The sequence below is a fragment of the Syngnathoides biaculeatus genome, chromosome 14 (genome assembly GCF_019802595.1).
Source record: "Syngnathoides biaculeatus isolate LvHL_M chromosome 14, ASM1980259v1, whole genome shotgun sequence".
NCBI lineage: Eukaryota > Metazoa > Chordata > Actinopteri > Syngnathiformes > Syngnathidae > Syngnathoides > Syngnathoides biaculeatus.
In genome coordinates this window covers 20,335,679-20,354,353 of record NC_084653.1, presented here as the reverse complement: position 1 = coordinate 20,354,353, position 18,675 = coordinate 20,335,679, and the positions used below count along the sequence as shown (strand labels likewise).

At 41.5% G+C, this 18,675-nt stretch overlaps 1 protein-coding gene across 18 annotated transcripts in view; it reads left to right on the top strand.

The window, feature by feature from the left end:
* The window catches only part of thsd7ba (thrombospondin, type I, domain containing 7Ba), a 239,415-nt gene that overhangs the window by 93,614 nt on the left and 127,126 nt on the right, over positions 1-18,675 (top strand). For 12 of the 18 annotated variants that reach the window (XM_061842249.1, XM_061842241.1, XM_061842245.1 and 9 more), the window contains one exon: positions 14,650-14,975. The gene's annotated coding sequence lies outside the window, so the exon portion shown is untranslated. Of the gene's footprint in view, positions 1-13,210; positions 13,292-14,649; positions 14,976-18,675 lie in introns of all 18 variants that reach the window. The other 6 variants (XM_061842248.1, XM_061842242.1, XM_061842244.1 and 3 more) reach the window with 2 other exon arrangements.

Genomic DNA, 18,675 nt, shown 5'->3' with positions numbered 1-18,675 from the left:
GGCTTCACTATAAACCCAACCAATGAAAGATTTATGGTGCGGTGGGTGTGCTGGTTGAAGTTAAACGAGACATAAAAATTTTGAATGTACAGTGTGTGATGTACTTTGATGGCCCATCTCACTCTTTGCTGTAACATCTCGAGCTTGCGTCGAGGTGCCACATTGACATGCTGAAAAAAACGACATCCATTTTTTTTTTTTTTTTCTCGTTGTTGCCGCTGACCTTTAACTGGCTTTGACTAACAAATTAAACCTTGATAACTGCTTTTGCCGGCCAAACGAACATATACCGTATTGTTTTTCTTGGTCTTTAAGTACGGCATTTTACGTCGACTGGTTGTGATTAAATGGTTCTCCATTTTGAAAATGAAACTTCTTAACTACAGAAACCGCCATCATACGGTGCGCTCTTTTGTGTTTAAAGGCAATCACGGTACCTTGGATATTGGATATAAATAGATTAGACAAGATACATTTCGGTTTAATCATCTGTCTGAAATGTCTTTTCTGTTTGTCCTTGGGATAAAAAGACAGCATTCATGCCTGCACCAAACTGATGGCAGAAATCTCATACAAATGAGGTACAAATCCTCTTCCCTGCTCTGGGAGGGCGTTGGGGGTGTGCAATGAAACCGTGCCGAGAAAATGTGTCTTTTGTAGAAACGCGGATGAAAGTTTAATGAAAATGAATTAAATCTGTTTAAAATAAATGTTCTTTAGTCATGTAGAATGCTTTGCACAGTATATTTTAGTTAAACTAATGGACTCTGTCGAAGCCAAAATCAAAACCTTTGCCAGTTTTCAATCTGCACTGGATTAAAAGAACTCTGGCAAACTCAGATTTTTTTCTTTCTTTTTTTTTTTTCTTTTCCACACACAATTGCAAATAATTTCCTATTATCAGATGTAAACATACATTTTTTCAGCAACGATAGCCTGGTATTCTGACTAGAAAAATTCTCCGTATAATTATCTGGGTCGGAATAAAGAACCCGAATTGAGTTTCATGCGGATTCACAGAGTTGGAATTTTCCTTTTGCCAAACATGTCAGGACTAAATTTTGGGAAACTGTCTCTTCCTGCACTCTGTTTGTGGATGTCTTGATGTAAATGTGTGTTTAAACAAAAAAGGTTTACATTTACACACCTAAAAACGTGGCGGGTTCCCACCAGATCTGGTTTAAAATTGCTTTTTACTTGTTTTTAAACAATTGGTTGCTTTAATATGACTGTAAAAACGATGGGAACTACTAATCTAAAAAGACGACTGACCTCCTCGTTCCATCTTGATATGATGTGACGTTTACGTCAATCTGTGAGTGTCATACACCAATGGGAAAACATCACATTACATGTAAACAATTGACCAAAGCTCTTCAAGAGGCATCAATCTAAGCAGGAACGCTCCGACTTCCTTTTAAGACAAAATAAAGAGCAAGAACTGCTCCAGCGTGATGATCAAGATCCAGTTTAATCTTATTTGACAATAAAGGCTTCTCTCAATGTACTATCAATATATATCAATATTGAACCTACTAATATTCTAGCTCCTCTGAATAGTGCATTTTACGAGAGATTCTATAACACGGTTTTATGGCTGACTCATGAATATGATAGAAACTAGGACTAGGAAAGATTACCAAAACATATATTTAAGTAGCGTCATTTTAGATAAAGTTCATTTTAGATGTGAATTTCACTTGGATATTGAATAACTACTGATTCATTGTTACTGGCCAGACCTAATAATTGCCTGCCCGAGTACTCCACCCAGCCGTGTCTCATCACTGCAGTTCTATTCTATTTAGATGGAATTAATAGAATGAATCTATTTAGGTCCCGTGTTTTGAGTCAGTCTTTGTAGGGCAACCAAACTGCTCCCGAGTCTCGGTCTACGCTACTTTATTTGCTTTTCCTGTTCATTCTCTTCTCGCCTGCCCCGTTGATTAACTGCATAAGAGTCCTAATCCACAACTGTGACATACAATTGCATTCCATATAAGGTGGAACATATTTCATGAAGTTTTTTATTGTGATAAGTGAAACGAGACCTACCGTTTTCTCTTTAATTTGTACAATGGTTACATTTCTATGTTTATATTCTGATATTCTTCTGATTGAGGCAACAACCATGGAATACAGCAATTAGTTAACGAAAAATTCGAATCTCTGGGTGGTTGGGTGATCTATTCGGTCGCGAGAATCTCCCCCCTGGGCCTTCCTATGCGGAATTTCCATGCTCTCTGTGTGCTGACGTTTTCTATTTTTTTTCTCCAGGCTCGATGACTTCCGCCCACATTTCAAAAATATCCATGGTGTGTCAATTAGAGCCTCTAAATTATCCTTAAGTGTGAATGATTGTTTGTCTATAAGTGTCCCAGCCATCAGCTGGCAACCAAAGTGAGCTGGGACACTGTTTAAAGATATGTTTTGGCAGCCGGGATAGGCTTGAGCTCTCCCGCAACCTCTATGAAGGCAATCGCCATAAAAAATGGATGGCTGGATATTCTATAATTAACTCATATAATCACCGTCATTGAAGTAGGCTTATTTATATCAACATGGTACCCTCAAATCAGTATTAGTACAAAGGGGACCATTGAATAGTGATTCGTCAGCAGCCTGGAGTGTTCCGCGCCTTATCGGTTTCTTTCTTAGAATTGAAACGCTTTTAATGACTTCGAAATGAACTTCATCCATTTAATTTCTTTTTAAACTGAGTCTTTGGAGGAAAGGGGAAAAGAAAAGATTGTTCTGTGCACTGAGGGGTATCCAGCAGAAATGAACCAATGGTGAGGAACTCGTGATAACCTTCTTACATACCCTAAAAGGAGCGCAAGTCAATAGAAAAAGTAATAAATTACCAGGTTCAAGTAGCTCAGTTATAGCAGCTGTAGTTCCACATGACATTCATCATCTGCTAACTCATACTCAGGCTGCCCCGAAATAAAAATCGTACGGCCAGTAGTTTCTCGACTTAGGACCTCAGAATCATACAGTGACAACCAATGGGAGTCAGACAGCGTTCTACGTGCACTCTAAACCACAATATAAATCCGCCATCTGTCATATGTCTGCCAAATGAAAGTGTCAACACAAGACGACGACGAAAGAGGGATTTCTCTATCTTCAATCATTAAAGGGAAATTGAAGGTTTCATGTGTATCCATATATAATAGAGATTTTTTTTTTTGTCGGAAAGATGGAGTAAAATATTTTGAATTTAACAATCCCCTTGAAATCTTCCCCGAGACGTTAGATTCGCTTTGATGGTAGGAAGGGCATTTGAGCTCGATAGAAATGGGAAAACAACGGCGACAATAAAAATAAACTTAACTTTAATGTTCAAAGGCATGGGGTCATCTGGACTGAAATTGGAGGAGTGTTGCAACATCGAGTTTCACCCTTGCAGATTTACAGTTTGAACTTCAACTCTTTGCGGCAATTTTGATCCGTTCATCCAAAAGAACATAACGAAGAGGGCATACAACTTTTGAGAGGGTTTTCTCTTTTAATGACATCTACTGGAGAAATAACCAGAGTGCATGTGGTGGATGAATGAGAGGGGCGGTGGGGGAAGAGTGAAGCTCCAGGGAGAAGAGATGATGAGGGTGGACGACTTCATATACTTGGGGTCAACAATACAGAGCAATGGCAAGTGTCGTAAGGAAGTGAAGAAATGGGTCCAAGCAGGGTGGAATAGTTGGTGGAAGCTGTCTGGTGTTCTATGTGACAGAAGAGTCTCCGCTAGGATGAAGGGCAAAGTCTATAAAACAGTGGTGAGACCGGCCATGATGTACAGATTAGAGACGGTGGCACTGAAGCAGAACTTGAGGTAGGAGAAATTAAGACGCTGAGGTTCTCACTTTGAGTGACCAGGTTGGATAGGATTAGAAATGAGCTCGTTAGAGGGACAGCCAAAGTTGGATATTTTGGAGACAAGGTGAGAGGGAGCAGACTTTGATGGTTTGGACATATCCAGATGCGAGAGAGTGAGTATATTGGTAGAAGGGTGCTGAGGATGGAGCTGCCAGGGAAAAGAGCGAGAGTAGGACCAAAGAGAAGGTTTATGGATGTGGTGAGGGAAGACATGAGGGCAGTTGGGGTTAGAGAGGAAGATGCAGGAGATATAGCCCTCATCGGGACCAGCCGAAAGGAAAAGAAGAAGAAGACTGGAGAAATAACCAAAAGTCATTGACCATCAATAAAAGAAGAGATTGGAGAAAGATCAGTAATGGAATCGTTTTATACGCACAGTTGTGACCCTGGGAATGTTGTCTAAACTAAAGTTAAAGGAATTAACGACGGACGTAAACTGTTGTAGAATTGTGACATTGCATTTACATGTCATCGTATTCCCAAATAATACATTTTCCTTCAACGCTCGCAATGAGCGGTGACACGTCTCATCAAATTTTTCTATTTACCAAAATATGGCCTTTATAACAAGCTGAAGCTGGCACTTTTTCTCCCTCTCCCCTCTCTGTCTCTCTCTCTCTCTTTCTCTCTCTCTCACTGTGTATATCTCGCAGCACTTTAGATAAAACACCTCAGGGTGAGTGACAAATTGAATTCCATCATCTTCTTTTCTAGGTCATCAGCATCCACAATTGTGCAAGACATCACTTATCTACGTGTAACTGTTGAGCTGCTTTGTTTGCAAAACAACTCTCTCCCTCTCAGTTGCATGACAGACGTGATTTGTAAATACAACAATTATTTCCTTGACGGCTAGTTGACGCCACAATTAATTTACGGTGATGGATTTCATTTAGATCGGGTTCGCTACCAATCCATCCATGCATGCAAAGCCAAGCGAGAATAAATGTAACCAAACTAATAATTGAATTATACAGTTGAAAAGTAGGACAGGAGTCAGATGAAGTTTTCAGCTTTCCTGGAGACGGCACTATTCCCTTCTCATGCTGGCAAACTGAACTGGATCAATATAAGGTTAGGGTTTAATCCCTGGAACACCCTTCAATCAATAAAGGAAGTCACCCATTTGAGTGGCTGTTCTCAACACAGAAACATCATTTCTAGTAAGAAATGCTGGACAAGCCTCCCTTTTGTCCTCTCGCTTCTGCTTTCCTTTAACTCCGATAATCCAAGTGTCCATAAACCGAGCATCGGGCCCTATCCTGCAGCCTCTCTCTACTGTACTGAGAGTGCAAATTGGCCAAAAAGCACAGGTTTAACCTCATCTTAAAAAATATGAGACGAGTTCAAGCACTCTTAACGTGTATTTGTGTGTGTTCTCCAGAGTAGGCAACATGCCAACTTCGCCACTCTGTCATGAAGGTCGATTAATGAAAATGAATGAATACAATAATAATAAGTGAATAAATAAATTAACACAATTAAACCAATAGCACAGTCACTTGTAAAATAAAGCAGGTCGATTCTGAAATATAATAAAAGCACAAGTGCTAAATACGGCCATGTAAATTGGAATCCACTACCACGAGCTGATGAGCAGCCTTAAATCCTTCCATCAATTCTCAGCGAGTTCTCCAAACACCCTCCTGTAAAAATGAAAAAACGGACAATACACCTTTAGCGTCTGCTTGAAAATAAAATGAAATCAAACGAAAACAGGCGGTGGTCAATCAATAACGTCTTGTAAAAAAAAAAAAAAACAGTTAATGCCGCTGAATAATTCCTCCAGCTAGCATCTCAGGCCTTTATAGAGCTCGTTCACGTGACGTCACCATTTTCACGGCGGCATATTGCCGGTCAAAAAAAGCTGCTCGACTGTGTGGGGGACATCGAACCGGAGCAGAATATTCACAATGCCCGAGACTTGTGCCGTTAGTTGTTACGACAGAAGAGACAGATATTCAAAGAGATCATTCTATGGAATACCAGCTGAAAAGACCAGAAAAGATAGATGGATTTCGGCAATTAAACGTGATGGATTGTGCCCAACCAAATACACACGACTTCGGGTAGGAATTATTCTTCTCAATCTCAAATTCCGAAGAAGTATTTGTAATGCCAAGTTGCCGTTAAAAAAAAAAAAAAAAAAAGACAGATTCGGCTCCTCCGTACACGAAGCGTATTACAGCTACAGAATAACCTACGTAAACCTCTGTGTGACCGACGGCATATTTTCTTCTTTTAAATATGCATCGGACTCATTTGAGAACACTGCATAATTAAAAAAAAAAAACGACAGGGAGTCGTCTCCAACATACACGGAAGCATGTTGCGGCCAAACACTCCCTGACAGACTTTTTTTTTTTTTTTTTTTTTTTTTTTTTTTTTTAATGCATTGTTCTCAAATGAGCCAACTTGGAATCATAAGTACTTCTTGGGAAACCCTACAGAGGAGCCGACTCGCTTGTCCTCTTTTCATCATACTTAATACTTACTTAATCATAGTTGATGAATGCGTGTTTGTTTAAAACCAGCGGTCATTTATTTAAATATTGGTATTTGTATTGAATACTAGATGCAAAGATCTATGGATTTCGGAAAAGGTTAACGTGTAGCCGAACACACTTCCGCGTTCACGAGCCGTGTCCCCGTTGAGAACAGATCCAGCAACGAAGTATTTGTATGCGTCCATACTTTTCTACGCTTTCAAACTCTTCCGTGTAAATCTCGGCGACTTACTCACCAGATGCATGTGTAGATCCAGTTGTCCAAAAAAAGCGCAAGCGGATTAACAGTCCAATTTTTTTTTTCCGCGAAAACATCGCCTTCGGCATTAAATATGGATCCTCTATGCCAAGTGTCTCTCATTTTCCCACGTACTATCGTTTATTATCACCGTCTAAATGTTTAACGGTATCGGGCAAAACTCTGGGCATCGTGCTATAAAACGTATTTTCATGTCGTCTTCGACCGACTTACCTTTGAGGAATGCTCTCTTTGACCGGCAATATGGATAGTCAGGTGATTTCATTGACGTAGGTGTACGAGCTCTATACAAAGCTCATCCTCCCTTTACTGGCACCACCCCCCTCGACTCACTCATCAACAGACGATGGGAGCTTTTAATCACTTGCAACAATATATGACGTTGACATCATAAATCGAAGTTGACTTGACTATCATCACCTTAACTTTGACTACCCAAATTTTTAAAACAAAAATTTTTAAAGCAAAAATTTGAAGGTATTCGACTCTAATATGTAGGAGAACAATTTTCCCAGTAAAAGCTGAGAAGGTGAATAATTTACCTTTATGAAATGCCTGTGCTTAAAACCTCCGATACGTCGGTCGTGCAAATAGTCGGTGAGAGGCAACTACATCCTTGACACGCACCCTCTGCTCTCAGACTTTCTCTCGCTCATCTTTTCCAACCACCATTCCTAGACTGGTGTCAATAACGCATATTTTAGCACACAAATAAGCACAACTTTACATAGTAATTGGCTCATTGTTTTGAATCTGGAGATAGCGCGCCAAAAGATAGAAACTCCATTATTAGTGCTGCTTGGCAGTGTTGTTGGTCTGGAAAGGTCATTGAACAAAGTGAGCACAATATTCTGACATTTGCAACTGAGAGAATGGCAAAGATAATCATTAGGTTTTCTGATTAATGTAAATTACAGAAAGGTGACTTGATGGGAAAACAAAATGGCCAAACTTTGGACTTTACGCTCAATGTTGGATTTTTCAGTAGACAATACGACACATTCAGTGGTGTGATTCAGTCCCAAAATTGGATCATTGCCTTAATTGTAGCTGGTCACATCTGGATTCAAAATAAATCGACATTCACCAAAAATGGATTTTGGTCTGGTGCACTAATAGCCTCCATTTAATATCGCTATCACTCTGTTGTTTTGATTTTCCCTATGTTTAATTCTTGTTTTGATTTGATGCAATATAATGCACACGAGTTTGTGTACAGCTGTGGTTGTTTTAAAGTGTTCAATATATTATAAGTTGATTTGGTTGGTTATCAACCCTCCTCCTCTATCCATCTGTCCAGTTTTAATACTGTTGATCTTACATGTAGTCACAGGGAAGCTGGAGCCCATTTGAGCTCCCGTACTAAAAAAATAAGTACAAACAGGAGTTCTCGTTTCTTTGCATTTTTTTTGAAAAGTTTCACAGCAATGTTCACATCGAGCAGAAAAACACTGTAATTTGTACAAAGGACATCTGGAAGGTTCACTCGGTGCCAGTCTGTCACAGGGCAGTTGTGCACAGCATATTGAGTGGCAAGCCTTTCCACACAACCGCTACCCATTCAATGTACTCTGAGAGGTAATTATTGGATGTAAAATAAATGTCACATTTTCCACGGCTCAAAAAGTGGCACTTCTGTAGCTCAGGTTTTGCTAAATACTCTTGTAGACCTAAATTAAATGAGAATATTCTAGTTTCTTCCAAAAGGAAATGCAGAAATATTTCTACCATTATAAGCCCATCACCTGTTCCCATTATTCTGTCAAGCATTGTTTAAAACGTGAGCGTAGCTGAGGTGACGAGTTGAGTCAACCACAAACACAGAGCAGACACACAGAGGCAAATAACCATTCACACTTGTATTCATACTTAAAGGTCGAGTGTCATCCCTAGAAACATTCTAAAATAGATATTGAAATGAAAAATACATATAACATTATTCTCTTCAATGTCTGTACGAAAAAATAAATATGAGCAGAGAGCGCGTCATCCGTGCGCAAAGTTGCGGAAGTCTCATTCGACGACGTCCAAGTGGTCGGCATATTGGCTGCATTTACTGTCCGGGACGTCACCCCGGACATTCGCCATTGAAAACGCGCTGTGACCCCTACTGTAGGACACGCCCCTTCAGACACGGAAGCTCTTTTCGAAGAAGAGACCATCTCACAACCGAGTGAAGTGTCCAGAGCAATATTACCCTATTGTTTCGAGCCATATTTAGATAACATGCGGATCACGGCCAAACCACCTCCCCGCCCTATCCACTTCCCCAGCGGACATGCGTGACCGTGGCGACGAGCCACCCCAGCCGACAAGGCCGGTAGCGATCCCTAAGGCCTGCAGAGGCCGTCCTACAGTGTTTGCTGCAAGGAAGCCTTCCGATGCGCACATCGACGAATTTAGCAACCCTGATTTATGGATTACACCGCCCCCCACTATAGTTTTTTTTAGTAGTTGTATACACACCTACCTGTCATTTGGAGCCCACGAAGCTCTCTTCCTTTGCACCGTGCAATCCATTTTTTACGATGAACCGGGTCTCTTGCAAACTTATGAAGTGTAAATCCATCCTCCCGAGTGTTCGAGCAATGTCCAGCAATGCAACGAGCCGGCATTTTGGCTAACACGAAGGAACAACGAGCTACCTTCCCGCAGGTAAAACTAATATAAAAAACAAGTCCACTTGAGGGCGGTCCTGCCGTGTACGTCACTTCCTGCTTCTTCTCGAAAACAAATGCTTCGAGAGGATTTTCATGGCGGGAGTTACAAAAAGCCATACACGTCAAAATTATGTTTTGTGGTGAAAAAACCGCATGGGTCCATGTTGACTGCTGTTTTTTTCATTAATAACATACAAAAAAATCATGCATTTCATGACAGTGGCATTTTAAGGGCAAAGAAGAGTCCAGCACATAGGATGATATATTTTTTGGTACCGATCTTCATTGCTTATCGTCAAAGGCAGAATCGCATGTTCTCTCATGGTCTCTTTTCTTTCTTTTTTTTTTTGTTTTGTTTGTACGTTATCAATTAGCCAATCTTCCGCTGACACGTTGTCACATTGTGGGGACCATTGCCTCTAAATACGCGTGACTTTCGAGCCGCCTTCTCGAGGCGCATTTGGAGTCCAGGTGTCTGTGCAGCTACTGACCCGTGTTATCAGCCTGCCTCAGCAAGCCGACTCCCTCAAAATTAATCCTGACGCCGTCACGCCACCCCCTCGTTCACAGTGATGGCTCCCTCACAGTGCAACAATTCCCTCCGGGTCCTTCATAGTCAGGATTCAGATACGCTCACCTGCATATCCAAGTCCCACAAGACGTTCCTTTCAATTGCAAAAAGGACGGCGTGACCAGGATTACAGCCAGTTGTGCATTGATTATGTATTTTTTATTTATTTATTTTTTTCAAATAAAGGGAGGTGGGGGTTGTGAGGCCAGGCAGAACAGCCACACACACAACAAATCCGATTATCCAGGAAAGGCGTGTTTCTTTTTCAGGCACTCCATCTCTCTCATTTGTCCCTCTGCGGGATCATTTCAGACACATTTGCTTTTGTCTATTTGTGCTTCAAATCAGTTTTGCTGTAGTACTCGCACTTTGCCATAACTTGTCAACACAGTCCTCGGGAGTCGGACAACCCCCCCCCCCCCCCAACCGCCTGAAACGGAACCAATTAGCATTCCGGTAAAGGCGGCTGAGAGATGTCCTTTCACCTCCAGCAGCCTCAGCGCTGTCTGTGTTTTTCCTGGGAGACTTATCTTGTTCTTATCAGACATGTTCAAACCAATGAAGCTCATCATTTTGCGGCTTTTGTGTGTTTTCGTTGGCTCTGCGCCAATTCCCCCTTTTCCGAGAGACGTCTTTTCATGTCTTTGATGAAACATTTATTGCGAGACAAGTGTCCAGTGAGAATGGTCACGTTAACATAATACTGCAATGTTGCTGTTTTTTTTTTTTTTTTAACTCATAATGCCAGCTATTGATTTCCTCTAAAGTGGGAAAGTAGTAGTTATTGACTCAATATTGAGATACAGTAAATGGAAAAATATGACCATTGTGGTATCCTTTGCCGATCATTTATTGGGGGGAAAAAAAATATTTTCTTTTAAAAAAGATGAGCTGAAGGGCTTGGTCGAGCATGTCAAAATAGTTTACAAATTGTTGAGCCAGAATTTTCCAATCCCCCGTTTTTAATTGTATTTGTCGAATTCAATTATGACTGTTTCCGGATTTTTAATATTCTGCAGCCACATTTTCGTCTTTATAAATGAAGCCCGCCTCATCACATTTACTTTATAATGAATCAATGCAATTCAGCAATTCTCTGAAGATGTCCATCCCTGCCTTCTAATCAAATGAGACTCCAACTCGAGTCAATTTAGAAATAAAGGCAGACGACAGCAATGTGAATGTTTGTACGTTTTTATAGCGGTGGCCACTTGGGACCATCCATCCATTCATTTTCTTTGCCGCTTATTCTCACAAGGGTCGTGGGGAGTCAGCGGGCAGGAGGCGGTGGACACCCTGAACTGGTTGCCAGCCAATCAGAGGGCACATGGAGATAAACAGCCGCACTCACAATCACACCTCGGGGCAATTTAGCGTGTCCAATTAATGTTGCGTGTTTTTGGGATGTGGGAGGAAACCGGAGTGCCCGGAGGAAACCCACGCAGGCACGGGGAGGACCTGCAAACTCCACACAGGCGGGGCCGGGACCGAACCCGGGTCCTCATCACTGTGAGGTCAAAGCTTTACCAGCTGCGCCACCGTGCCACCCACTTGGGGACCACACTTTGCCAAAGAAACGTTGTGCTGTATTGAAGAACACTTGAAAGTTGTGACTGTAACAAACTCGGGGCATGTTTATGGAATTATATTTAATCAAGCGAAGCCAGTTCATCAGACATTTTTGAGCAATCATGCATCCGTTTTTTGCAATCATTGTAATTGCTTTCTTTTGACCTTTAGAAAGACGGCAAGTTGTGCAGACCCGTGTCTAGTTTTCTCCGAAATTTGATGTAAAAGCGATGTCGTACCATTTAGCTCGGAGGAGACAAAATTATGAGCAGTGCATCTGAAAAGCACGTGTCGAGATATTATTTGGCCGTATAGCGGTACCAGGTTGGAGGCTGTGAGGTCAAGACTGAGTAAAAAAAAATTCACTTGTGCCGTTATCAACGTTTTGACCCCGTCGGCTTGCCTATCTGGCCATACTACCGCAAAGGAGGCAATCAAAAGGAACCAAAGTACTTCCATGCCACAAGGATAAACAAGTAGCTGATTGAGTTCACAACCCTTGCTTCGAGAGGAGCTGCCTCGTATGTGCGCCTGTTTGCTGGCAGTGTCGAGATACGCCTCCCGTTCTGATACAACCGGGAAAAAAAAAAACTTATCCAAAAATGTAGGTCTAAAGGAAATGTGCTGAATGCTCAACAATCAAGGTTGAAATTTGTCACTTGGGGTCGAGGTTTGGGATGACCTGCCATTACAGCAGCAGATCAGGTGAGCTCTTCAAGTGGACCTTGAATGGGCTGAAGCAAACCGTCACTAACTTATAAAACTGTCAGGGGTTTAAAAAAAAAAAAAAAAAAAAAGAGATATTTCCAAGCAGGTTTTCTGCGACACAGGGGGACAACATTTGGAATCTAAAAATTTTAAACCACCAACTGATTCCTACACAGATTGGTACCCAACCTTTAAATTGACGTGATGCGGCAGTACTAACCAATACCAATCATGTAGACTATTCTTGGATTTTTAATAAAATGAGATGTTTGCATGTGTAATTAACATGGCTCAGGAGCACCTCTGTGGCATTTGTGGCTTATTTACTTTGTTGTCAGAAGAGAAGTGTTCCTACGGAGCCCAGCTTATTGAAGGCTGAGTGGAACAGCAGACTTGAGGCGTCGAAAACATCAGGGGAAATAAAGTCACGGTGACTGGGATCTCGGGGCTTGCAGGAGCACGGCCGGGAAGGTCAGTCAAAGCGTGAAGCCCGGCCTGAAAGGAAGCTATCGGGGACTGAATGGGGGAAACGAGGCCAGGAGGCGGTAATGGAATCAGGGATTCCTCTTGATCAGCTCCCAGATCATACAAAAAAAAAAAAAAAAAAAAAGACGACCCTCGTGTCTTTGATATCATTTTCAAAATCAGACATAAATTTAGCAGTTTCAAGATGGATTCTCAGTCAAATGGCAAGCGTGACCCTACCAGGAATAAAAATCAAACCAAACTAGCCCACAGGGCAAATATACTCTACATATATACAGAATAACAACTCTAGGCAGAGATGGGTAGGGTAGCAAAACAAACAAACAAACAAACAAACAAAAAACAATTAATTCAGTAGTACTGAATAACTAGGGACTTCTGATTCATTTTTAATAATAAAAAAATACTTAAAATAGGGATCGCGCTATTTCACATATTGCCCTGCAATATCACTTTAACCTCAACAATAATGAATTACATTTTGTGGAAATAATATCAAATACTGTAAATTCCGCCGAAAGACCAACTCTTAAATTCGTTTGTTTTGTTAACACTTTGAGAAACTTCACAGGACGCTTAGCAGGCAAGGATTACGTCGGAAATAGAGGAACAAGGCAGCTCATCATCGCTATTATTTTTCATATTGTGCAAGGTAAATATTGAGTTCATGTGAGGCCACAGCTGTTGTGCCTCTTTTCTGCCATTATTTCTGCTGTGCGCCATGTAAATTTGTCGATTTGAATAACTAGCTTATCGGGGGCGGGGGTGACAGACCATGTGAGATGTGACTTTTTGTTTAGGATGAATTGGTCAAGTGTAATCAAACGTTGCAAGTGGTTACGTTTGATCGTAAAGACAGTCATGGGATGCAAATTCCTCTGATGAACCAACATAGATTCTGCAATGCTACATACATTTAGCTAAAAGTCCAAGTTGTTAGTACCTCACTATAGCACGGTAAAAGTAGTGTTTCTTAAAGGGGAAATCCAGCGCTTTGGATGAACAATGTATCCAATAGGTCATGTAATATGTACTCAATTTTGACAATGTGATGTTAAATCCTCTCTCATTTAATTGTGTATTGATGCCAAAGCTCGGCTAAAGGCCTCTGCCGGACACCGAAGCTCTGGTAACAACCTCCGCTTGACGCCGAAGCTTGGCTCACCCCGTCCGGCGGACCCCGAAGCTCGGCGAAGGGCCTCCGCTGAACGCCGAAGCTCGGCTCGCGACCCGCCGCCGGAGCTTGCTCATCAGACTCCGCCTCATTCCTGTCCGAAGAACCATCCGCGTCTGCTGGCCCGGAACTCCAGTGGCCTTTGTTTACGCACTTGCGTCCCGCGTGTAGGCCTCAGAGTAGTCAGACTCCGGTGTCATTCCAATCGAGGAACCATCTGAATATTCAACATTTACAGCCACAGGTTCAAATCTGTAAGGAAGTATTCCTCCGTCTTCCTGCTCAACCGATACTCCCTTTGGTGACTCGCAAAAATGGCTGTGCCATTGTCATCACATTGTCAAAATAGAGTACATATTACATGACCTATTGGATACATTGTTCATGCAAAGCACTGGTTTTCCCCTTTAACAAAATCTCAAATGAAAAGCATGGTACATTAAAAGTACAACTTTTCTGAAAAGTTCATTTGAAGTAAACGTGGCTTAATACTAACCCACCTCAGACTTTAGGTGGTGACAGGAAGAAGAAAGCACATTTACTTCTGTTTTAGATGGGTTAATTGTAAACATTTGATTGGTGTGAAGCTACACTCTGTAAAATTTCAGTTTCTAAGTGAATAGTGACATGTGTGCTTATAGGCAATTCTGATTACGACTCCAATAAGTTTTGCTTCGACATCCATACAAATGCGTATCTTTTGGCACATTAGCCCGATAGCACTCCTCAATGCATCACATCTAAGGAATCTTCAGATTGTACTTGTGGATGCTGGCGATTTTCTCTTCGTTATGTCAGATCCTTATCTATGTGATTTGTGTCTCCCCAACCTTCAGACCCCATCTCTTGGCTGACTCCGGCGGCCGACTCGACAGGAGCGTCAGTGGGTGGCTACTCGACGGAGCCGACGCCAGGGGCTTAATAGTACCAGATGCAGCTGGAGGTGTGACACCATCCGAGCCCTCGACACGCTGATTCACACAGTATTAAGCCACTGCACGGTGCTTGAGGCGGAGGACCTGATATATCTGATTTACCCCGGCTGTCAGACTTAACGTCTTTGGAGGCCTCCTCTGCCTTGCTAGTGAAGCTACAGGAGGTCTGGTCTCTGACTGAACTATCAACATTGCCCAAAGGGATGAGTAACAATCATCTTAACAAGGTACAAAGTCTGTTCGTAAGTCTTTATGTTTAAAAATTTCCTGTGTGTCAAAAGTATGGCTACGCCGTCAGTCACTGTCGTTCAACATTATTTTTTCATTGATAATGCACGGTGACCCATATACAATATTAGTGTGCTTACATTTACACTGAGCACACAATACGCAACCATAAGTAACACTGGACAGGGACAATAATTTGTTCACCGGACAGGTTAAACTATACTGTACCTGTTTTCCCTGTTTAATGGAAAATGCTCCTTAAAGTCGGTTGGAAGTATGTGTATACATTATACTAACAGATAAATCACTCACTCACATTGGAAAAATGTACGGGTGTTGTCCACCAGTCATGCCCGCAGATATAAAGTTACGGGTGTGGTCCACCAGTCATGCCCGCAGATATAAAGTTGCGGGTGCGTGTTCTGTTTGTAATTATGAGTGTAATCCTTTAAGAGCGGAGGGGGGCGGTGTCAGGTAAACTCGGAAGTAGATTTAGGCTGAGCAGCAGCTCGATACTAGAGACCGTGTTCTTCTGTGTTTAAAAAAAAAAAAATAAGACCACAGTGTTTGGTTCACTGTGCTGGATCGGTTTTCATGTGCGCTGAGAATGTGCGACAAGTGCGCAATTGTGCAATTGCGCAGCTTAGAGGGAACATTGGTCAAGACTACACAAAATAAGCGACGTCTTTCATTATCTGTGTATTTCTACTCGTTACAATTTTTATGCGCGTGATTTTTCGTGCTCGACTGTGCAGATTTGCGAGTGCGATAGCGCGCGGGCGCATACGCGCCCTTCAAATCACAGTGACCGGATAAATGTATACGTTTTAATGTACAAAAGATCAAGACCTGATTCAGAATTGCAGGCATACAAATATCATTATTTTTTAAATGTCATATATCCAAATGTGACAACTTGGGGATAAAAAAACAAAAACACTTGAAAAGTTTAGTCATTCAGCCGTCAGGCCACATTTTGCTGCCTCTGCCAGCCAGTGCAGACATATACCGAATACAGTAAAAAGTATTTACTGACCTCAAACCTGTGTTGAAGTTATAGTTTCAAAAGTTGAAAATGCATACTTTTCGGTTGTTTTTCTCTTCCAATTAGAATACCTTTCCAGGCGTTAAAGAGCCGTTGATTCCCCGTTTGTTCAATAACAACTTAATCCGTCTCATTTTGCGATCTCTTGGCTAGAGGCAACAAAATAACAATAAGACTAAAAAAAAGAAGAAGCAGTTCAGGATAATTTGGGAGGAAAGATCATAGCTTCCAGAAGCACAATCCCAGTCTGGCATCTGACATTTTCTTTGAAGCAAACAAAGTCAAAATAGTTCAAACAGAGACAAGCGAGGCTGTATTCCGGGCATGGCAACAATTTTGACGAAAAGGCAGCAAATTGGTTTGAGTCGAATCACCCGGACCTTTTCTGAAAAGTGATTGTCTGCAAAGAAAAAGAAGAAAATATATATAATCATGCTTTGCTTGTACTCTAGCAGTCCATTTTCCCGCTGCTATGAATTGGTGAGTTCCGGCGAGCGTGGCGCGGAACAGCGTTTCCAGTGTCATTTCATGTGAAGTGGCAAAATTCTACACAACCTCCACTGCCTTACGTTGCATTTACAAGGTGTCAAGCTCATTCAGTCCAACAGAAAAGAAGCAAACTCAGCAAAATGTTATCTTAATTGTGGATAAATGACCGAGGACGTTATGTCGATTAAAAAGACCGACAGGAAAGATTTCTTGTCACATCAGTTAGAACAGTCCCTTTGGATAATTTAAAGACATTTGTGATCGCGCACGGTCCTTTCTTATCAAATTAGCCTTCCCCGCTCATTTTAATAGATGGAATTAAACATCCATTACCGAGACCACCTGTGAGGAAGAATTCGGTCGAGCATTGCTCATCTGTCCCCTTATGATAGATCCAAGATGTGCGCGCCAAATCCGGCAAGTGAGCCACAAACAAGCACCGCAGGAGACAGGCGGCCAGATTGCGTTCCCTCAGCTCACGGAGTCTCGAACAGGATACGCTGCAGCAACTGAGCCACGTTGCTCTATGCCAGATTTTCTGGAGATACTGAGTGCTTGGCAAGATTCCATTGACCCAGATATTTAGCAGTTTAAGAGCTTTTCTTTTCACAGATTTTTATGATAGCCCGTATTGCGCCTTGATACTGACGGGCGGCCCAAGCTTGCACTGCATAAATGCTCCAAATTCCGAAGGCTTAAAGGAAAGCAACATTTTCGATCTCTCCTATAAAACCACGTCTCTGCGGTTATCTCATACATCTGTCCAAATAGCTACTGGGTCAAGACTTGTGGATTTTTTTTTTTTTTATAAAGGTCAAATCATAAAAATGTACAGCTTATCAAAAAACCACCTACCTAAACTTTATTGGTGAGAAGTGTAATATTGTACTTATATACTGTATTGTTTTGCAGAGGTGATGCGGAACCATACAACTCGTTCATGCAAACAAAACATATTCCTCACTACAGGCACAACAAATACTAAAAAGACAATTATAATAAATAAATAAATAGACACTTTCCCTCTATAGCATTGAAACTGATGAATTGCTTAATTTGTAACTCTTGGTAGAGTACCAAAAAAATTCTAAATGCAAATATCCAATTTTTGACAAAGGCATATAAGGCAAAAGATACCTCTGACTGCAGAGTGTCTCATCAAATTCAAAGCAAAACGAACGTGTCAAGTTGACATCTGGAAACACATCTGGGCAAAAAGCCATCTGTACTCTGGCAGACTTCTCATTGAGCACACGTTTAACAACCATCCAGTTTGACTTACCTGCGTCAATTAAGCACATCTTTTTTTTTTTTTTTAGTCCTTTGGTTTTGTTTTCATCACACACTCTGCATGTAACTTTTCAACTCGTGACCGGATGCCTATCAGAATTAATTGTGGCACAATTTAGCAGCCATTTAATTAGTTGTGGCTGGCGTCGGGCAGTATCCTCGCATCGCAAATGAAAACAAATGATCTTTGTTGCATCATCGAAGAGAGAAAGGAAATTTTCAACACTGTAGAATGGTCTACAGTTCCTAAAAACAGATGATTTGTGAAGAACATATGAAAATATGGATAATAAGAGGTATTCGCTTCGCATAGTCTAATTATAGTTCATGTTGTATTTCGTTCTCTTGGTCTTGATCTCTACATCGGTCTGTTGGGATTATGATAATCGGAAACTTCTTCCTCTCTGCGCCTGGACATTCACTGACCCCACTCCGTCAATTTAGATGGTTTACAATTTTACGGCTGAGTTTCTTTCATTCCCAAATGCTTCCACGTTTTCATAATACAACTGACCGTTGACCGTGGAATATTTAGGATCGAGGAAATTTCACGACTGGACTTGTTGCACGGATGGCATCCACAATCTATGATAGAAGTCACTGAGCTCCTGAGAATGACCCATTCTTTCAGAAATGTTTGGAATTACAGTCTCCATGCAATATGTGCTTGATTTTCATAAATTAGTGGTCATGGAAGTGATTGGCTCATCTGATTCTAATTGTTTGGATAAGTAACTGAATGTTTTTGGCAATATACCTTCATGTCCGGCCTGTAAGCCACGACTTTTTTCACACTCTTTCAACCCTGCGGTTGAATTTGAATTTTTTTCTAACGGCCACAAGGGGGCACTCGAATGGAAAAGGTAAGAGTGAGA